This window comes from Echinops telfairi, unplaced genomic scaffold, assembly GCF_000313985.2.
Source record: "Echinops telfairi isolate 266 unplaced genomic scaffold, ASM31398v2 ScPeMD7_3533;HRSCAF=4204_0, whole genome shotgun sequence".
NCBI classification, from domain to species: domain Eukaryota; kingdom Metazoa; phylum Chordata; class Mammalia; order Afrosoricida; family Tenrecidae; genus Echinops; species Echinops telfairi.
Genome location: NW_022107431.1, coordinates 794,901 through 818,421, shown reverse-complemented (window position 1 = coordinate 818,421; position 23,521 = coordinate 794,901).

Sequence of the window (23,521 nt, the reverse complement as noted above, 5' to 3'; positions counted from 1 at the left end):
TGCTCCCATGACGATTGTTGGTGTTAGGTGTCACCGAGTCAGGAGTCCGTGCCAACCCACAGAGGCCCCAAGCACTCCAGACAGAACACTGCCCACTCCTGCGTGGTCCTCACAACTGACCCCTGCTTGAGCCCATTGCCACAGCCTCAGTGCCCATCCATCTCCTAGAGGGTCTTCTCCTCCTCCGCTGCCCCCATCTTCCCAAGCATGATGTGTTTCTCCAGGGACATGTCTCTCCTGACAGCATGTTCAAAGTATGTGAGATGCAGCTTCACCATCCTTGCCTCTAAGGCAGCAGTTCTCAACCTTCCTAATGCCATGACCCTTGAATATACTTCCTCATGTTGTGGTGACGTCCAACCATAAAATTATTTTCGTTGCTACTTCATAACTGTCATTTTGCTACTGTTATGAATCATCATGTAGATACCTGATATGGAGGGTGTATTTTCATTGTTACAAATTGAACATAATTAAGCTATAGTGATTAATCACAAAAACAATATGTAATTATATATTGTGAAATATTTATTTCTAATTACAAATGAATGAAATTTTGTCTTAAAACATGATGTAGCATGGGTAGCAGTCTTAATATAACAACAGTAAACTACATTGCTACATTTTGCGACAGTATGCATAAAAAGCCAACATCAGTGTGAAGGTTTAGATAGCTTCATTCTCACCAGATCATAAATTCTCGCGGCGGTCTTTGCAAGAGCACAAAGAAGATCATCTTTCACAACAAGTCTACTTCTATATTTACTCTTGATATCAAGCTGGAAAACCCTGTTTCACAAAGATAATTTGTTGGAAGTCGAAGAAGAAGGCGCAACACAGTCTCAGACAGAACAGGATATCAAACACTTGATGCAGAATTCTGTAACTGTCATTATAGAGAAATCAGATCTCACTGCATCGCTGTTAATAAGTTCAGTGAACTCCTCTTGGGCTGTCTCAGGAACATCTTCGACCTTGACTGGGAATGGGCTCCTGGCAAGGGCAAATGGGTGTCAGGTAGATTTGGAAAGTACGAGGAAATGTCATCTGAAATAAAGTGCAAATGTTCTTTTACAGAAATTAATATCGTGATCCTTTCGTCTGGTACAAGGTCATGTTCCTCAAAGAAAGTAGATAAAGGTAGGCAACATATAAATTTTATTTTCATCCAATTCTAGGGTGCTTTTTTTGTTTGTTTGTTTGTTTGTTTTTTGCCAAAGCTTAAGTTTCATTTGGAATGATCAGATATTTTCAGACAAATCAAGGCATGTTGCATTTGGTCCTTGCAGTGATAAATATAACTTATTCAAGATGGCAACCAAGTAGGCTATTTTCTGCAGTTCACTTTTATTGCTGGAAAGTGCTTCAAACTGCACTCTTGCTTTCTGATTAAAAAACGTTTTGAGTTCATCATGAAGCTCAAAAACATGTTTTAAAACTTTTCCTCTCGACAGCCATCTCACTTCAGTGTGAAATAGAGCATTATTCAGCGCATCCAACTCGTTGCACAGTTGAGAAAACAGTCGACTCTTTAAAGTGCCCGTCTTTACAAAATGGACAGAACTTATGATGCTTTTCATTACTTCTTGTGACTCTTGTGGTAGCATCTTCATTGCTAATATTTGCCGATGAATCACACAGTGAGTCCGATGACTTTGGTGACTCATTCAGTACCAAACATTGAAATCCAGATGACATCCTAGCATAGCTGGAGCACTATGTGTGCAAACACCACAAACCTTTCCCAAGAGATCTTATGCTCTTTCAGAAATGAACCAACCGTGTCAAATACATGCAGAAGTGTCATTTCAAGAGATTTGCAATAAAGAAACTCATCTTTAAAGTCGTCATCATTAATATACCTCATGTAAACCAGTAACTGTGAACAATTTGCAACATCTTTAGATTCATCGGGCTGGATGCTAAATATTGGAAGTGGAGCAGATTTGATTTCCTGGATTACCTGATCAAGAATATCAGCAGACATGTCATTTATTCTTCTCAGGACAGTTGTTAGGTAAGGAAATTGCACTCAATTTCGTAACAAATTTGTCTCCAATCATAACTTGAACAATGTCTTTGGCTGCTTACAATAGTAAATCCTCAGCAATGGTGTGAGGTTTCATAGCTCTGGTGATTCTGATCGCCAACAAATATGAAGCTTCAATGGCTGCTACATTTTGTTTGTGGTACTTGCCACCAGTGTGAAGTCTGGCTTTCTTGAGTCCATCAACTTTGTTTCTAAAATAGTTGGTATCCTTGACAGCAAAGCTCAGATGCTTGCTAGCAAAATGGCATTTTAGTTTGTTCAGCTTCATATATTTGGCTAATAGAACTTCACAACAAATAGCACATTGCAGTTTCTCAATTCCTGTAATTATTGAGGTAAAACCATACTGTAAAAAATCCTCACTATATTTTCTTTTCTTAACATTCTTCTCTACACGATCCATTATCATGGGATGGTTTGCTAATGAAAATAATATATAACAATAGCTTTAATAATACAAAAGGTGATACATGGCATAGTTCAGTCAATACAGTTCATTAAAGTTTCCTATGATTTACCATTCTGTGTTGTTTTTTTACATACCTGTTACTATCACTAGGAGGCAGTATTCACATCAACCACAGCTAAATATAGAAAGACCGATCAGCATCCAGATTAAATTCCCATGTACAGATTTTTTGGGGTTTTTTGGCAGTAATTGATGATTTTACAGTACATGATTTACATTTAACCAGTAATTATAATGCATGAAGTGTCATTTTACCTCTAATTCTGCTGCTTTCAACACAGTAGCTGCTTTTAACAGAGTAGCTGCTCTCTACACAGCAGCTGCTCTCTGCACACGTGTGACTGGCCCACACAAGTACATTATGGCGCCAACCCTGTCACCTACACGTGTATTTGTACAGGGTGTGTATGTGATGGGGTTGGCGTGATGATGTCATCATGACTGGGACAAGTTGTGAGCGTATCTGCATGTGGGCAGACCCACCTGGAGACGGATAGAGGATCCGTGTCTCAGTTCCTAAAACCATCGGAAATATGGTCTTAGGAAACCCCTGTAAAAGGGGGATTCGACCCCCAAAGGGGTCTCTTCTAAGACAGACCAGTGTGTCCTTTCAGCAGCCCGTGGAACTGTCGATAGTCTTCCCCAACCACAGTCAAATGCACTGATTCTTCTTCGGTCTTCCTTACTCGATATCCAACTTCCACATGCACATGAGGCCATGGGAAATGAAGATCGCAGCCCTGGGAATGCTGGGGCAGCTCTATCCTGCCTGAATGGCCACTCCGAGCTGGCCCAGCTGACAACAGTGAGTAGAGTTTGGTTAGGAGGAATCTACTTGATGACCATGAGCTTGGCTGGTTGAGGTTTTATTCGGAAGAATCGGCTCAAGGGTGTGGCTGGGTACGATTTCTTCAGGGGAAATTGGCAAAGGCTTTCTTTTGCTTCCCAGATGAGGGCAAAGAGGTGTCTAAGGCAAAGCCCATGGGTTGCTCTCTAAAGCAGCTACCCACCCAAGCCTCCAGGGTGGCGATGTTAACTCTGAGCACACCCAGGTTGTGGTTGTAGTGGTTTTCCAGATTCAGGGGGTGGGGGGAGCTTCTCTCTGCAAACATTGTCCCTAAGCCCCATGCCCATCGCCCAGAGCTGTGGCTGTGGGCCAGGAACCCTGCCTGGTAAATGCTCCTCCATCAAAGGCACAGGCAGTAAGCTCAGGCCTTGGGTGGAATCCTTTTTCGATCAGTGTGGTTGCCCACTATCCACTGAGCCCCCAGGGCCCCCATTCTGGGCAGCGTGCTTGTCCCCTTCCCGCTCTCAGCAGGAAGTGCAGTGATTCATCTGACGTCATCACAGGTCCCGTTGTAGGTGTTCCATGGTGCTTACAAGAACTTGAGGGGTGTCCTTCCCTGCTTACTTTCTGTGTTAAATCCTTCTTGTTTTGTTTACCACTGTTCATCATTTTTAAATCATTTTATTGGGGGCTCGTACAACTCATCACAATCCATCATCCATCCATTGTGTCAAGCACATTTGTACATTTGTTGTCATCCTCATTCTCAAATCATTTGCTTTCTACTTGAGCCCTTGGTATCAGCTCCTCATTTTCCTATCCCTCCTCCACCCTCCCTCTCTCATGAACCGTTCATCAATTTTACATAGAGAATCCTACTGAGAAAAAACATAATGGAATGTCGTTGGTTGGAACTAAGCATGATGAGGGAGAAACACAGCGGTACAACACCAACTCAGAATTAAAGCCATACTCACTGACACTGAGGCGATGCTGATGCGCCGAAGGACAGGCTAGAACTGCCTCCTGGGGGGTTCTGAGACGGTAACTCATCTGGGAGTAGAAAGCCCCATCTTTCTCCCTCGGAGAGGCTGGTGGTTTCAAACTTCTGACGTTGTAGTTAGAACCCCAACATGTAACCGCCATGCTAGGAGAACAATCATGCTGGAAATTAGTAACCTAAGCTTCCATTTCAAGAAACTAGAAAACAACCAACACATCAAACCAAAACCAAAACACAACTAGACAACAGCACACAACTAGACAACAGCAGCACTGACAGCAAGGACAAGGGGCCATGGGGCGAGGCTCCGTCTCTGCCTTGTCTACTGTCTGTTGGCCTTAGTGTTCAGGTCAGAGCTGGGGCTGGGCTGGGATTCAGCGGGGACTGGAACAGGGGCTGGGGCTGGGCTTGGGGTTAGGATTGAGGTTGGGGCTGGGCTTGGAGCTGGGTTTAGGACTGGGGGTGGGACTGGGGCTGAAGCTGGGGTTGGGGTTGCATTAGGGTGAGTTAGCGCTGGGGTTGGGGTTGGGACTGGGTTAACATTTGCTTCTCCGCATCCCAACCCCACTCCCCCCACCCCCACCCCCATCATCTGTTTTCTGCCCTGTAAAATCCAGTGTGAAATGCAGCCTCCTGCTCCCAGGGAAGGAGTCAGCATTGCCTTTTCTCTCCAACAGATGGCACCGGCAAGGAGCAGCACCTGGCCTTTCAGCCTTCAAGGCCAGTCCCAGGCGCTGGGGCACAGGCTGAACGGTAAGGGACAGGAGAAGGTCAATAGAGACTTTGTATATTGGGCCAAATTTATAACCAACATGAATGTTTTAAAGAAGATACAACTCATGACACATAGAAGTGAACAAAATGGAATCTCAAAAAAACTCACTGCCATCAAATCCATTCCAACTGGTGGTGCCTCTATCGGACAGAGCAGAGCTGTCCTGGGGCTTCTTACACTGATTACTGGAACAGAGAGCCTCATCTCTCTCCCACAGAGCATCTGGTGGTTTTGAACTGCCGACCTCGTCATCAGAGGCCCACTACGCCACAGGCTCCTCTAAAGAAAAAAGAGCCCCTCAGAATCCCCAGAGGGAGCACTGGAATATCGTTGGCCTCCACCTGAGTCCATTCCCGCTCACGGAGACCCTGGAAGGCAGGGAAGGACTGCTCCCAGGGCTTCCGAGGCTGCAAATCTTCAGAAAGCTGATCATCTCTTCTTTCTCCAGTGGGGCAGCTGGTGGGTTTGAACTGCCAACCTGTCAGTTAGCAGCCAAGTACTTAACTACTGCACCACCAAGGCTCCAAAGGGCATTAGAACAAGATATCTTAGAGATGCTGGGGGTGGACAAGAAACATGGCCTTTTCTGAAAGGGTAATTGTTGGCCTTGGCCAAGCAGATTCTAGCAGGCTGGCTTCTCTGCCTGCCTGCCCCCCTCCTTCCTTAGGTGCCCACCAGCAACCCAGACCAGTCCCTCTCAGTGTCCACTCCTCTGTCCCTGTGTCCGGGTGGCTCCCGCGATGCTGGGTGAGAGCAGCGTGTGCACACCTGCTGACACACTAGCGCTGGATGCATGTGCTCACCTGAGGGAGAGGCACAAGTGAGACCGCTGGTTACACAAAGGAGAAGAACCCAGCACCTCACCAGCCCCACACAGGCCGCGGGCCCCCCCTGCCTTTGCCCTCTATGACCACAAATGTCCTCCCACAGCCCTGCCCTTCTGCTGGGTTGGGTAACTTGATTCAGTGACGACATAGAACTCACAGACTCACCATTACGGGGGTTCTCAGGGTTATGAGAGGCCGCGGTCAGAAAACGTGGAGGACACAGCCACTAGTCACAGCAGCTTCTCCTCTCAGCCAGCAGCCACGTCTTTCTCGGGTCCTCGATCTTCAGCCCCGTGGTCCCTTCGCCTCTGGCTTATTCCACAGACCAGAGTGTCCACCCCTGCCCTGCCTCACAGTCCGCCTGGGCATGGCTCCTGGTGGGCTCCTGGCCTGACTGTGGTAGGGTGTCTGCTGCCCCGGCCCCTTCAGCCAAGGGTTTCTAATGGACTCTGCTAGTGGGTCTTCTTCCTTGAAGGTCCCAGGACTTCTCTCTGTTCTGTTTCTGAGATGCCTTGTTCTGACAGTTGGGGATCAGGACAACGACCAACCCCAAGTTAGAGTTCTCTCTATACCACATCCCCCTACCCCGCCCCCAATCATTTGGTGGGAGCTACCGAGAAATGGCTCGAGAGCACACGTGATTTCACCTCAGCGCCTGCTGTTCCAGAGACCAACGAGGTCACTCCTAGTGGACAGGTCTCAGCAGAGCTTCCAGACTAAGACAAAGAAGAAATGCTTAATGAGCCACTGGGAACTTGTCAAGGAAATCTTACAAGTGAACGTTATCGAATCCTGGTGGGGGGTGGGGGGGGGGGTGTCGATCCCTCTTCCTTAGAAAGCCCTCGACACACTGCCCGGACAAGGGACTGGAGGCCCCGGTGAAGGCGAGGCCAGCTCCACGCCGGCCATGGTTCCTGCTGTTGGACGGATGAGGGGGTGCCATGAGTCGGGTCAGAGCTGCTGGGGCCAGATTCTCTTCCCGGAGACAACGAAAAGGTGACGCCTTGCGCCCACTCTGGTGGGAGTACATGGTGACTCTGAAACTCCATTTGTCCGCAGTGGGGTTGCCCTTGTTGATTGAGAAGAGCCAATAAAGGCGTCTGGCAGTGCAAGTAAAAGGGGTCTTTTCCAGAGGCACCAGCTGGCAGTGGTACCATGTTGGGCACTTAATAGAAGCAAACCTTCACAACCGTGGGCACTAGCTCAGTTGGTGAAGAACTCATACATTGTTGGGTTTTAAAGAGGCAAGTAGTAGAGAAATGCCGTGGTCAAATAAATCCACTGTTAATGCTCAGTGACATAGAAACTGGCATGGCAGATGCCCTTGCCGAGCATCAGGAGGTAGTCTATAGGGAACTGATTGGCCACCAGGTGGGAACAGCATGTCCGCCAGAGTGAGCAGACCAATCCAGCCTCCAAATGAGGAGACCAGGTTCTTCTCGAGAGTGCAGAAAGCGCTGATGCTGGCTGGGTTCAGAACCTGGCTCTCTGAATCCACCTTCTGAGCAAGTCCATTAGGAACAGCAAGGTCAGCCGGGTGTGTCAGGGCCCACAGGTTTCCTCTCCAGATCTTAGGGCCTCCTGGTAGAGCTATTGTTGGTGACCAGGTGCTCATGGGCCACGGGCACTGAGAGGTACCACTGCCCTTTGTCCTGAGTTGTCTGGACACCGACTCCCACAGGCTTGTGTCCTCTTGGATAAAAGGAGCGTGTGACTTACTCTAAAGTCAGTGCCTGTGTGTGTGTGTGTGTGTGTGTGTGTGTGTGTGTGTGTGTGTGTGTGTGAAGGTGTGGGCTCACCCCACAGATCCAGGATTGAAGCCTTCAGCATGGATTATGACAATGTGAAGAACACCAACATTCTCACGACTCTTTCCTGCTGCTTCCACGAGCATTGATGGGGATCCAGCAAGGTGAAGTCCTTGACAACACCAACCTTTCCTCACTTATCACAAGGTGACCAATAGGTCCAGTTGGGAGAATGTTGGTCCTCTTCCCCTGATCTGGATGCCATATTCTCCTTTGTGTAAGCCAGCTTCTCTGATGGTTTATTGACTCGTCATACAGCTTGAATAAGTATGGTGATGTAAGACAGCCCCGTCAGACACCTTTCCTGATTTCAAACCGCGCAGTACCCCGTGTCCAGTTCACACAACTGCCTGCTGATCCATGTTCGAGCTCTCAATGAGGACAATGACGTGTTCTTGAATTCCCGTTCTTCTCGGGGTCATCCACGGTTTGTTATGCTCCACACAGCTGAGTGCCTTTCATCGTCAATAAAACACAAGTAAGCATGCTTCTGGTAAGCTCTATCTGCATCAGTAATGATATACCTTGTTCCAATGCCTCTTCAAGATCTGGCCTGAACCTCTGGCAGCTCCCTTTTAATGTTCTGCTGCAACCGTTGTTGGACGACGGTGTTGGAAACTTCAATAGTCTCACTCACATGTGATACCAGTGATATCGTTCTATAATCTGAGTGTTCAGTGTGGTCACCTTTCTTTGGAATGAGCACAAATATGGATCTCTTCCAGTCAGTTGGCCAACTAGCTGTCTGCCAAAGTTCCTGGCACCGACGAGGGAGTGCTTCCAGTGCTTCATCAGCTTGTTGAAACATTTCAGTTGGTCTTCTGACAATTCCTGGAGTCTTGTTCTTGGTCAATAATTTCAGAGCAGCTAGAACATCTGCCTTGAATATCACTGGTTCTCGCTTATGTGCTACTTCCTGAAATGGTGGAAGGTTAACTGGTTCTTTTTGGCACAGTGACTGTGCATTCTTTACATCTCCTTTGATGGTCCTTGCACTGTTCAATATTTTGCTCATAGAATCTTTCATGTTTGCAACTCAAAGCTTGAATTCATTCTTGAGTTCGTCCAGTTTCAAATATGCTAAGCATGTTCTTCCTTTTTATTTTTCTAATTCTAGGTCTTTGCATATTTGCAACATTTTATTTTGTCCTCTCAAGCTGCCCTTTGAAATTTTCCATTCGGCTCTTTGATTTCATCCTTTCCCCCATTTGCTTCAGCTAGTCTACCATTAAGAGCAAGTTTCAGAGTCTCTTGTGACACCCACTTCGATCTTCTTTCTTTCCAGACTTTGCCATGACCTTTGCTTTCTCCATGAATGAGGCGCTTGCTGTCCGCCCACAGCCCATCAGGCCTTCTGTCAGCAGTGTTCAAGGCAGCAAGTCTGTTCGTGAGATGTTCTCGACTCAAGGTCATGTTGGGGTCTCCTGGGTTTGTCTTCAATTTCTTCAGCTTATCCTGAGCAATTGATGGTGTGTCCACAGTCAGATCCCAGCCTGCTTTTAGCTTCTGATATTGAGCTTCTCCGTTGTCTCTTCCCACAGTTGTAGTCAACACACATTGCTCTGTATTCCATCTGGAGATGAGTATAGTCAACCTTCGGTTGAAAAAAGGTATTTGCTTTCACCGAGTCATTGAAAGCGGAATTCTCTCGTGCGATCTCCAGCTTAGTTTCCGTCATCGAGTCCCTAGTTTCCAATTATTGTTTCTTCCTCTTTGTTTCCAGTGTTTGCATTCCAATCACCAATAAAAGTCATTGCATCTTCCTTGCACATTTGATCAATTCTGAATAAAGTTGTTGCCAGCATTCTTCACTTTCGTCATCATTAGCTTTTGTGGTCAGTGCATAAATATGAATAATAGTTGTATTGACTGGATTTCCTTAAAGGCAAATCGACACAATCCTATCACAGACCGCATTGTACTTCATGACTGATTTTGCAATACCCTTATTGACAATGAATGCTGGACCCTTACTCTTGATTGTGTTATTCCCAGCATAAAAATGATGATTTTTCTGATTCAAAATAGTCAACACCAGTCCATTTCTGCTCACTAATGCATAGATATCCATCTTTATCTGCTCTGTTTTATTCCAGCCACTTCTAATTTTCCTATATCCATACTTTGCATATTCCAACTTCCAATTGCTGGCAGATTTTTGCAGCTGTTTCTTCTGACCTTGAGTCCTGCCCCATCAGCAAATGAAGATCCCACAGGCTCCACGCCCACAGGCGTTACCTGGCTCTCATCCCCTTGGTTGACTCCACTCTGAGAGGCTCCTCAGTCACATTTTGAGAGCCCTCCAACCAGAGGGGCCCATCTGCTGGCACAATCTCCAGTCATGATTTGCGTCCAGTCCTTAGGCCTTTGGCATCTGACCACGGTTTTGAAGCTATGCGTACGGGTTTCAGCTGCAGCTGCCGCTGAAGTCGGGAGCCCAGTCCTTCTTGGTTGTCTTTTCTTAATCTGGAAGCTCTGCTGAAGTCTGTTAGACCTGTCCACGTTGGGTGGCCCTGCTGGCATTTGAAATACCAGTGACATAGCTTCCAGTATTGTAGCAGCGCACAAGTCACCACAGGAGGACAAACTGACAGACAAGTGATAGACAGGACATTTTACTCCACCATAAACCTCAGCCCCTGAGCTCTAGTCTCTGGGTCAGCAAAGCCAACCAAGCTCCCCGATTAAGTGCCTGGAGGCACGCTACTCTGCAAGCGCTCACTTGCCTTGACTCACCCTGCATGCTGGCTCCTGCCTGGGTCTCAGCTCCTCTGAAGTCACAGACCCCTGACCCTGGGTGGAGGAGGTCAATGCACAGGGATCCTGAGGTCCAAAAGACACGCTCCCTTCCTGACGCTTCATCTGGACAGCAGTGAATTTCCCTCCTGCATCTGGCAAAATGGACAGGTTCCCACTTTGCAGTTCCACGTGTTTACAATTGCAATTGACCCTATAAACTGAATTATATAATGTACCTACTACGTCCCCACCCTTAGGAGAATGCCATATTGTGAGAGTTCCAAAGAGGTTTGAAGAACTGTATTAAGGATTTCACTGTGCGACCCTCGGCACTCATGCGAGGAGAGGACAGGACAGGAGGAGAGGGAGCATTGAATTAGAAGCCAAGCCCCAAGCCAGCAAGCATGACATCCCCAAATGCCATCCTCCAAGGACCCAGTGCCCAGTCACCGGGATTAGTGCCCACTGCCACTTCGCTCCCTGATTTTTCAGAGAATGTGGTGCTATGAGAATGGACCAGCCTGCATGCTTCTGGGGGGCGACCAGGGTGGTCTTTGATCTCACCTGTCACTCACTCGGTGAGCCTTGCCCCTTGGGGGTCCCACAGAGCGGGATCTGAGCATCTCTGTCCTCAGGGCCCCCTTAACTAACTGCTTGGAGTTCCTCCCTTCTGCTGGCAGGTGCTGTCAAGTCAGCTCCATGTCCTGGAGGCTCCATCTCTGCGACACAGCAAAGTCCTGCACCATTGCCCCCGTCTTTCTTCCATCCCCCCCCCCCCCAACCCACTGCTGTGCAGCCAACACAGACTCACAGCTCCTTGTAGGACAGAGCAGAGCCGTGAGGGGGCTTCCAAGACTGTGGGTCTTTGCTGGAGTGGACGGCCTCCTCTTGCTCCTATGAAGCGGTGGGTGGGTTCAGCAGGAGCCAGCACTTGACCCTCTGCATCACCAGGGACCTTCTTCCCTCCATAGGACATTGTTTCCATGAAAGCGGCTTTGCCGTCCACGCTGCCGACTCAGGGCAGCCCCTTGCCTCTTAGAGCAGGTTTGCAGGGGTGGGTTTTCAGAAGTGGATGCCCAGACTTTGCTTGCCTCTGGGTAAACTCAACCTGCCCGCTAGGCACCAAGCAGTCACCAGGGACTGCCAACTTCGGGTTCAGCACCCCCAGCATCACAGCGAGGGCCCTTGCTTAAGGTTGCCAGGATGTGGCTATTAGCATAAATCTCTCCCAGCTGGGGCAAGCACGGGCTGCCCTCTATCCACATGTGGCCATCTCTCTCAGCACCGGGCCCACGTCCCCTAGCTAAACTGCACAAAGAGCCAACCTGGACTGCCTTCTGACCTAGAATCAAAGGCCCCAGATGGAACATTTAAAGTTTGCAGGGTGACTGCTAAACAGCCAAGCGGAGCCCTCAGACTGGGAGCCCCCCTTGCATGAATCAGCAGGTTCCTCCCACCAGGCAGTTCTGTGAGCTCCCAGTGTTTCTTGGCGCCCAAGGGCTCACCCACACATGGGACCTATATTCCATGAGTCTCGTGCATTCATGTTGGGCAGGGTGAGAGGAGGTCTCACTACAGGAAGCATGCATCTTCTCTGGGCCCTCCGAGGGGAGCCAAGGCAGGGAGTGCTGGGGCTGCCATCAAACCCCGCCCACCTCCTCCCGTCTCCTTCACAGGAGCCACAAGCTACCTTCTCTCTCTGCCAGCCCACAGGAGAGGGCAGAGCTCACCTGAACCTGAACCTGCACCTGGACCCCACAGCAAGCCCGCACCATGGCAGGGGGCGGACTGAGCTGCACCGTGCTCCTTGGACCGGGTGCTGGGTGCCAGGGGCTTGATCGTGCTGATGGCCCTGTGTCGGTCAGAGCAGAACTGTTCTCCTCAGGGATTTAGTGGCTGGTTTCCCAGAATCTGGGCAGCAGGCCTTTTTTCTGGGGCGGCTGCTGGTGAATCTATGTGCCCAACCTTTAAAGCCACACTCACTTCACGCTTCCTTTAGGTCGTCATTGGAAGTCGGGTTTCTGCGACCAAAACCACCCTGACTCGTGCGAGCAGAGGTCCTATTCGTTCTCGGTGAGCAAATGGAGAGGCACTTCCCTGTCCCCACAGTTGGGCACAGGTGAGAAGTCACCCTGAAATCACAGACTAAAACTAAAACACAAGACCACCATCCCGTCCACTGCTACTGGACTCCATTTGGTAATGCTGATGTGGGCCTTTGTGCTTTAGAAAGAAAATATCACAGATGGAAGTCAAGCCCAAGGCCGCCCCTCCCTCAAGAGGGTCATACCTGTATGCAATGGGGTCAAGAAGTTCGGGCAAGGCCTAAGACCGTTCTGTTTCCTGGTTTCCAGGCACCTGGTGCGGCCTCTCCGACATAAATCCGGGCCAGCGATTAAGCATGGCGTTAGCTTCAATCAAAGAAGCTGGCAGAGAATTCCTGAACCCCTTCAGAATGCTACGTCACAGGTTAGCCACCTACGCCCCCGACAAGAAGAAGCACCAGGAGAGCCCGTGGGGAGGCGAGCCTGCGTCCTGGAGAGAGGAGTGCTGTGGGGAGGACTTGCTTCCTCGGCTCCGGCTCCAGTAAGGCCGCACTGGCTGACACGCTGCTTCCAAAAGCGAATCTCTTCTCCCGCCGCCACCGGTAAATGGTTGGGGAACACATAACATTGATTAACAAGATGACAACTTGTGTTGTTTTACCAGAGAGCGGGGTCTCCAGCCTGTGATCCACTTGCTGGAAGAAAGTGTCACATAAAACTGCCCATAAATAGTTCACAAAGGAGAAAGATCGCTTGTCCGCTGCTCAGAAAACACACAATGCTCTTCGGTTGAAGATCCCAGCCAAACGGCTACCATCCAGCCACGTAACGACCGGTGCTGGAAAGAGCAGGGGAAACCATTGGGATGCTCCAGAACGGATATCAGAGTGTGGTAATAAGAAGTCCGAGAACAAAACCCTGAGTTAAACTTTCCAGGATTACAGGAACAGTGCCCCCAAAGGGTTCTTTGAGCTGATCCTCAGGCTCTGCTGCTAACGCTCACACTGGGATGTTACCAGCCCTGCCTACCAGTAGTTAAGAAACAAATGTGAACACGGATCCCTCCACGTCACAAGCATGCTCACAATTTACAAATCTTGGAAGTACAAGACTCAAGGCCAGTGTCACGCGGCAGGACAGAGCGGGAGGCGTGGAAGCCATTGGCCGTGAGAAACGTTGCCTCGGAGCTTTGTGGCCTACCAATGCTCCCTGGTGGACTGGCCCTGTCCTCCTAAAGATTCCAAAAGAGGGATTTGAATGAGGACCCTGAGATGCAGCTTTCTGAGGCAACACCTGGGCCGAGTTCTGGCTCTGAACCCTCTGTTTCTGCCCCGCCCCCACCCCCATGGGGCTGAGCGGCTGAGGCCGCCATCAGATGGCCGAGTGAGGTTTGTGTGCAGGGTACAGGATTAGAGGCCGTGTGTTCTCTTTCCCAGAAAGTGAGACGTCTTGCCCAATCCTACCGGATTTGGTGGAACTGCAAGGGCAGATATTTAATCCTCTCCGTGTCGTGTGGGGATGACACTTTGCTTCAGTCAGTGGGGTCACCTATCTGGAAAGTATTGAGATCGCTTTCACCCCCTTCTCAGCCTGCTCTTCACCTGGGGGACTGAGAGAAAACTCCCGGGCCCTCTGTGGTCATTACATGATTTCATGTCAACTTGATAAATAAGCGTAGGGGTGGAGTCTAGCCTGTCAATCAGGTCACAGCCAACGATGCCTCCTTGTGGGCGTGGCCACCTCATGAGGATTCTGGGAGCTTCCTCTCTCTCCCTGTAGGAGGGCCACACATGCTCTCTGCTTCACCTTCCTGTTGAGCCACCCTCAGAGAGCTGGAGGAGCCACGTGGAGACCTGCACCAATGCTGAGATGCTTCCACCGCCACTGGATCCACAAGACTTTTCAACCACCGGCCTGTGATCTCCCTGCAACAACATCATTGCATGTGCTTTGTGAGTCTGCAGAGGAATTTATGGAATAGTATGAGATAGATGGGCTAATATCAGGCTTATGGACTTAATCTGGACTAGGCTGGGATGCTTCCTCAATGTACAATTGCTCTTTAAGGTAAAGCTCTCTCTTACACACATATGAGTGTCTCTGGATTTGTTTCTCTAGTCAACCCAGACTAACACACCCACCTTGTGCTGGAAGAGTCCTGCTTGTGATCATGTGTGTCATTTTGGGACGGTGTTATTCAACAGCTACTGAGGAGTTGGCCTTGAAATCTTACAAACTCAAACCCTGGGCCTGAGAGGACACCATAGGAGGAAAAGGTGCCTCCTATCCTGTAACCAGGAGCCACCTCAACTGTGGGTTCCCAGTCAGTCTCTCACGTGTCTCCTGCAGAGAAGTTGATTTCATAAACCACCTCAGCACAAGGCATCAGACTCTGGCCAGTGGCCTCTGTTGTCCCCTGCAGCCAGGGAACACAGCAAACCCTCCCTCCACTGAGCTGGACCTCAGGAGGCCCCATGGTGGACACAGAACTATTGGCCAATGGTGAGTTATAAACAATACTTATTTATTTCATAGACACATGCAGAACATTTTAAAAATCATTTTATCCCTATAACGCCTGAATTTTTAATTTCAGGAAAACTGTTGTTTGTTTTTATTCTTTACTTTCATAGTTATATATATATAACAACCAAAATATATTTTAAAATATGTAAAATTTGCAATGTTTTTTTAAATGCAACCAAATCATCACATTCATCCATGGATTTATAATACAAGAATAAAAATGCACCTTCATTTCTATATTATTTTTCATCTTATTTTATTATTAAATTATAAAACAAACTGAAAACTTATTTTATTTATAAAATATAATACAAGTTTTATTTGTTTATAATTTTAGTTAGTGTGAAATTGAACAAAACAAATTTTTTCTTTTGTGATACAAAGATGAACTTTGCATTTGCTGCAGAAAAATACTGGTGCACTCTTGCAATTTACATTTTTCCATCTTCCTCTGTTTGTAACCTCAGGGTGATGGTGAAGACAATCCAGACGGGAATCTCTTCCAGGGAGACTTTCGGTGGCAGGACCTCTTCTCTTCCTGTAGCAAACTCAGCATCAGTACAGCCAGTTGAAGGGCTGCCTCTTGTTGTTGGTCTGTTACTTTTTCCTTCAAGAAGAAGAGCTTCGGCGATGCTCATTTTGAACCCTCACAGACTTTGGGAATTTGTGAATTATCATGAAAGTGAATCTTGGACTTTATATCTTCCCATCTATCTCTACTTATCACTTCTGATACAATAGGACAGCTTAGTTTGCCGTTCCAATATAAACGTGAATTTGAGAGCTTCACCATCGACATAGCAAGCAGTGTACCCCCAAATTGCTCACGTTCCTGGCCACTCAGTGCAAGAGGTTTGTTGGGATTTGCTGGATTGCATAAAGATTTGATTGGTCGACAATATGAGTAATGATATCCTTCGAGAAAAAATGTCTAAAATATTCAGCAGGACGTTTTACTGCCCCAGAAGGATCTATTCATCCTAACCATTCAGGCACAGGTCTAGCTGTCCCGTCTCCAGAAATGTGCCGCCAAAGAGGAATTCTTCAATCTCTTGATGTAGATGGCTTTGAACTTGTAGTTATTGGAATTGATTCTTCAACTGAAGTTTCTAACTCATCTTCACTAGTATTACCATTACTAACTACGAGGTCTTTTAATCTATCCAAATCAGAATAATCTGGCATATACTCACTTCCTATCATGGGAAAAAATAAATATTGTTATCAAAATAGTTTGAATAGCAATATAATTAAATTTTTATATTGTAAAATCAAAATGTTAAAATATAATACACATTTTATTTACCAATCTCATCCATATTAGCCTCGAGTTCCTTGTCCAAGTCTGCGCCACTTCCATCTACGTCATGAACTCACCATTTCCATAAAACAAATCGCAGTCCATGCTGTGGGGATTTTTGTCACCGTTGATTCAAAAGACAAATGTAATGAATTCGTTACGTTTTGGAAAAGCGGAAATATATAATATAATGTTTTTTTATGAGTATTACACCTTTGACATAAAAACTACAGTTTTATGAACATATACAAAAAATATCAGCACTAAAACTTCACTAGATTGAAAATTATCATAAAATGCACTGAACGCAAACAACCACTTAACCTCAAACGCACAATCGGTCAAAAGATGGGCCACTACTCAAACATCTTGCCGCTAAAATGCGTGACTAGTGGTATGCATTTGTACTAGTAAAGTGCGACATCTTCGTCGGCTCCAAAAGCTTTATAATATCAGTACCAGATACGTTTTAATTAAATGTTGCAAAAACGTCACACTCAGCATTATAGGGTATGGGGGGCTCTTACAGCTCTTATAACATCCACACGTCAGTTGTTTCGAGCACATTTGTGCATATGTTGCCATCATCATCATTTTCTAAACATTTACTTTCTATTTGAGCCTTGGTATCAGCTCCTCCTTTTTCTCTCCCTCTCCCCTCCCACCCTTGTTACCCCTTGATAACATAAATTATTGTTGTATAGATGTCTTACACCATCCGCTGTCTCCCTTCACCCACATTTCTGTTGTTCATCCCCCTGAAGGGTGTGGGATCACTGGGATTATGTGTCAATCACTGGGATCAGTTCCCCCTTCCTCCCCTTTTTACCCCACCTTCTCCCTAGCCTCCTGGTATCCATGCTCCCAATTCTCTTCCTGGGGGCTTTGTCTGACCTGGATTCCGTGTGTCATAAGCTCTTATCTGTATCAGTGTACATGCTCCGGTCTAGCTAGAACTGAGAGGCAGGACTGGGGTCATGATAACAGGGGTGGTGAGTTATGGGATACATAAAGATTTCTCCCAAGTTGTCTCCCCCCAATATATGCCAAACCTAGCTGCTTGCTACACATGGTAAATGACTGCACACTAGGTCAGCAAAAGTAGGTCAAAGGTTATTCTCCCTAAGGGTTGTCAGTCATCTAGAGCAATCAGACGGTATAGACTATCCCATCCTAAGTAGTATCCTTCTGATTAGGATAGATTTGTTCCCCTGAAGGAGAGCGCAAGGAGGTCAAGCCCACTCAAGGGTGAGCAAGGTTAGGCTACCACACTGAGTCTAGGGTCCACCCATCTTGTCCCTTGTGTGCCTCTAGTCTCTCTACTTCCTATTACATATGCGCCCCTAGCTCATCCCCTTCCTGTCACGCTTATGTCTACTGTATATTCCCTTCCTGTGATGTGTATGCCTATCGTACAGCCCCTTCCTGTGATGTGTGTGATTACCTGTAATCACGCCCCTGGTTATATATGGGCCTTGGCCAAAAATAAAGAGAGAGATCCCCCCCCCCCACTTGCCCTCTCTGTCATGCTGTGCATGGACCTGGCTGGTGAGATCATGGCCATCCAGGAGGTGAGCGTGTTACCATGAATGTGTCTGACTCCCTCATTTCACTCTCTCTCCTTCCTCTCCCATTATTCTCTATGACTCTATTGTAATCTTTATATGTTTTTACCGTACAATTGCGCCTATCAAACCTGCAATTAGTTGTGGGGGCTGGTGTCCCCCACAGTGAGAAAGCCTCAAAGAACCTGAGGAATGTGGTGTGTTTCTTTGGTGCTGTACTGCACCCTGGTTGACTCATCCCTTCCTTATGGACCTTCTGTGAGGGCATTAGAGATGAGTTTTGCGTCTCTGCTCCAGCCCCACTCATTTTCAACAATATGGGTTTTGTTTGTTTTTTGTTTGTTTGTTTGTGGTCTTCTGGTGCCTGTTACCTGATTCCGTCAACACCTTATGATTGCACAAGCTGTTGTGTTTCTTCCATGCGGGCTTGTTGCTCCTCTGCTAGATGGCCGCTTGTTTAACTTCCAGCCTTTAAGACCCCGGACATTATATCTTTTGATAGCTGGGCACCATCAGCTTTCTTCACCACATTTGCTTATGGGCCTATTATGTCTTCAGCAATCATGTTGGAAGGGGGAGCACCACAGAATGCCAGGTTGGTAGAGCAAAGTGTTCTTGCATTGAGGGAGGACTTGAGCAGAGGCCCAAATTCTGTCCACTTCCTCAGTGGACTACCATATAAATATATGTAACTAGGCCAATACCTCTATTTTATTAATATAATTACATAAGTGCACACCTATGTTTATACATGTATCCATAGTTTTGCTTCCTAGATCTTTCCTATTTCCTCTTACCTTCCTCCTGTCCCACCATCATGCTCGCCCTTCTTCTGCTTCTTAGTAATTCCTCTCAACTAGACTTCACCCAGAAAATAACAAGAGAACCCGCAAACTAGGAGAGGATTTTTAGCAATGACAACAAAGGACTTACTACTAAAATTTACAATACCCTTCTATCCTGCGAAAGGAGTATAAGAGTTAACCCCCTGAAGAAGTGGGCAAAAGACCTGAAAAGAAGTTTCCCTAGGGAGGAGACCCGAATGGCCAATAAACATCTGAGAAAACACTCCTGATCTGTAGCCATCAGAGAAATGCAAATTAAAGCTATTAGATACCATCTAACACCCTTGAGGATAGTCCAAATCAGAAAATCAGAGAATGACAAACGTTGGAGGGGATGTGGTAAGATAGGAACTCTCCTCCACTGCTGGTGGTCGTGTAGATATGTACAGCCTCTGTGGAAAGGCATCTGGCGATATTTAAAGCAAATGGAAATTGAGTTATCTTGTGACCTAGCAATCCCACTACTCGGAATACACCCAGAAGAGGTAAGAAATAGACCACAATCCGTCGTCTGTGCTCCAATGTTTATTGTGGCACAATTCACAGTTGCAAAAATTGGAAACAACTAAATTTCCATGGGTAGACGAATGGACTAGAAAACTATGGCACATACACACAGTGGAGTACTATGCATCACTGAAAAGCACTGATGAGCACATGACGCATATTGTCTCTCGGGAAGAGTTGGAGGGAATTATGCTGAGCGAAGTTAGACGTCATCAGCAATGGAAGCAATCTCTCTGCAGTCAGCGTCACCACTCTCAGGAATCTGCGAGGTCTCTTCGACGTTTTGGGCAACTTCAATAAGCAGGACAGGGTCACATCACAGCATAGGCGTCCCTCCTTTCTTCTGGGCCTTGCTGGCTGAAGAGAAATCCACCTATCTCCTTTGCCTGTGAAGATATAAACAAATAGCCCCTCTCTTTGGGGTGTCATTAACCTGCAAAAGGAATTATGGTTAAGATTGGGTGGCTCCTCCATCTCTTCTTTGTCCATTTTTCTCCAAACGTGGTTGCATCCTTCTAAAGAGAATTCATCAGCTTTATTCTGTAAAAATATAAATGCATAGCCCTTTTTCCAGGTGAATGGACCCAGATCCCAAACGCGGTTTCCATCTTCTTGGGTCTTCTTAGGATTAGCTTTCTCTGCAGAACTGAAAATGTGTTTAATTGCCATAATTTTGTTATAAACTTTTAGTAAGGAGAGAAGTTTTTTGGTCAAATTGACCAAATGAAAGTCAGCATACATAAGATTCCATTCGTCATACATAAGGTTCCTCTTCTCCCCCTTCTGCTTTAACGATGCAGATATTAAAGCATTGCTGGCAGTCTAGGTTACCTTGCTTGGTCTTGAACCATTAGAACCACTAGTTAGATAGCAGTCATTGTTATGTAAATTCAGATCGCCAGTCCTCAGAGAATTTGGAAAGCTAAAATGTAAATTTGGCTCCTGGCTGTCAGAGAATTAAGAAAGCTGACTGATTGGGAGAACTTCTTACCATACTTTGAAAGATTGAAAAAATTCTTAATAAATTTGTTCACTTGTTCTTGAAGCAACTTACCAGACAGACATTTCTTCTCCAAGTGTACCAGAAAAATTGCAGGCTCAATTAAGCCACTTTGCCCTTCAGGCTTCTTACACTGTATGATTTTACAATCTTGAAATAGTCTCTCTTGGTTAACTTCACTCATTACCTTTTCCAGATAGTTATACATTTTTATTCTAGAGATGCAGGGAAGTAAAAATTGGCTTAAGAAATCTTCCTTCTTTAGAAACCATGGTATATCAGAATTTATCACTGCCTTAATTTCTTCATAATCCTGATCAATAATTCCAGCAACACCTTGAGAATTTACGTTGGACTTTCCTAATAAACATCCTAGAGTTATTTTAGGTAGCAGACCCCAATCATCGCTCTTAATAATTTCTGATTTAATCACAGCTTTCAGCTTTTCCTCACAACTCTGACCAACTCCAGTATCAATTTGAATTCCTTGAGCATCTAGGCTGAATTTTACTCCTTTAATAATAGGCTCCTGCCTTTTAGACTCAAACTGCTGTGAGGGTTTCTGAGCGTTATCTTGGTTAGTTAAAGCAACCGCAGCAGTAACAGAGGCTGGAACTTTGAAAGTTTTGCTATGTCTGATCTCCTGCTTCATAATATCCTGCGCTACTGAACTTTGTGGAGGGATATACAGCCTAGCCCCCCACTGCTGTAATTGATCTCTTCCCCATAGATTGACGGGGGTGAGGTTACTACAGGCTTCATGAATCCAGATAGTCCCTCAAGGCCTGTGCATCACAAGATTTTCCTGCTCTGCCATACCGTCTCCTGATCTACTTCTCCTATTCCTCCCATAGCAAACTCTGGGGAGTCCAGCGGCCAGGCCTTGGGCCACTGTTGATAGCTCATGACAGAGACGTCAGCCCCTGAATCCAAGAGTCCTGAGAATTTCTTTCCCTCAATAGTTCGCTCCATGAATGGACACTCCTGTTTATCTAGAATGGCACTCCAAAATATCTCCTGACCTCTGGATTTGTGTGCCCCTCCCTCAGCGGCATCATTCTTGTCCATGGGATCACAAGGAAGTAACAACAGTTGTCCTAAGCTGTCTCCCTTCTTTATGGTCAGCGCCACCTCACAGGGACCCTGCATCATCCGTACAATCAGCCCTATGTTTGAGCCCATTGTAGGAGCCACTGTATCAGGCCATCCCTTTGAAGGTTTTCCTCTGCTTTGCTGGCCCTCTGCTTTACCAAGCATGAGGTTCTTCTCTACGATGCTGTTGTTGTTACTGCTAGGTGCCGCTGAGTCAGTGCTAGCCCGTAGTGACCCTACACACAGCGGAGTGAACCACTGCCGAGTCTGTGCCAGCCCCGCAATGGTTCCTGTGTGTGAGGCCATTGTTGCAACCACTGGGTCCGTCCATCTCATTGAGGGGCTTCCTCCCCTGCTGCCCCTCCACTTTACCAAGCATGATGTCCTTCTCCAGGGACTGTCTCCTGACATCATGTCCACAGCGCATGACACAAAGTCACACCGAGTTTGCCTCTAAGAGCACCATGGCCCTACTTCCTCCAAGACAGGTTTATTTGTCCTTTCAGCAGGCCATGGGACTTCCAGTATTCTCCTCCAGCACCACAGTTCAAACACATCCGTGTTTCTTCAGTCTCCCTTCGTCAATGCCCAACGTTCACATGCACGTGAGGCCAGGGACAATGCCATGGCTTAGGTCAGGAGACTCTTATTCCTCAAAGTCACATCCTTGCTTTTCCATACTCTAAAGAGGTCTCGTGCAGCAGATTCACCCAGTGAAACCTATCTTTTGATCTCTTGACTGCCCAACGTATGTGAGATGAAGTTTCATTCTCCTGGATTCTAAAGAGCATTCTGACGTATTTCTTCCAAGATAGATTTTTCAATGATTTGGGACCTGATTAAACGTTCAAACTTATGGTCTCTAACTAGAGTATACAGATATATTAACAAATTACAAGATTTCATTTTTAAAGAGAGATTGACATACCGTTAGAATTGCTGCTCTGGCTTAGAAGATGTATTTAGGTCAACACTGATTCTGTACCCTGAACCTTCTTGGTCACTAGTTAACTCAGTAGCCAGATGAGGAGTAAAGAATCTAACCTTGTCCCCAAAAGAGATTGGCCTTTGGTCTTTGCTGTAGTAGATGATGTCTGCTGACCGAGGGCTGTGGGCTAGTCAAGTAGAAACAAAGTGTTAGGTCAGGGATGGTCACCCCATCCCTGTACAGATCAACCCTGTAGCTCAGTGTGAGGGCTTACAATCCATCCCCCTGAAGTCTGAGCTCAGCCCCAACCAGGTGTGTGGACTGACTGCATCCCAGTAAAGTTTCTGACATCCAGGCTCAGGTGAGCTTGCACAGTCACCAACATTCTGTGTGCTTTCACACGCCCAGGCTTGAAGGGAAGTACATACCTAAGCCAGAGAGGAAAGACAATAGATGCTCCACGTGTGGGTCGTCACTTGGCCCTGCCCCAGGCTGTCTTCTTTGGCTGATGTCTCCTTCGTCCTATCTCTGTGGTAATTCATCAGTGTGGAGACAACAGCCTTCACTGAGTGGAGCTGTTATTGAAAACATCCAAGCCTGGGGGTGGTGTAGGGCACCCAGACCTGCAGTTGGTATCATGAGTGAGACCCGTCACTTGGCATTGATGAGGACTGCTATTATTGTTCTGAGGGGCCCTTGAGGCAGTGCTGAGCCATACCAACGCTAGACACAACAGAACGAAACACTGCCCGATCCTGCTCCACCCTCACAATTGTCCTATGTTGAAAAAAAGGTATTTGCGACAGCCTTACAAAATTCTATCATGTGATCTCCAGCTTAATTCCTATCACCAAGTCCATATTTTCCCCTACTCTTCCTTCCCCTTTGTTTCCAACTTTTGCACTCCAATCTCCAATCATTATCAACGCATCTTGAGTACATGTTTGATCAATTTCAGAGTGAAGTCAAGTAGAATTCTTCAATCTCTTCATCACTAGCCTTGGTGGCTATTGTATAAATTGGAATAATAGTTGTAGGATTTGGATTTCCGTGAAGGCAGATAGATACTATTCTATCACAGGCAGCATTGTACTGCGTGACTGATTCTGCAAAGTCCTTTCTGACCATGAATGCCACACCACCCTTCTTGACTGTCATTTCCCGCTGAGTTAGTTAATTGTGCCAGCCTGGCCGATAATCACATGTGGTGCTGGTTGAAAGGCGGAGGGATAAATGGGTGGTGAAGCCTCGCCTT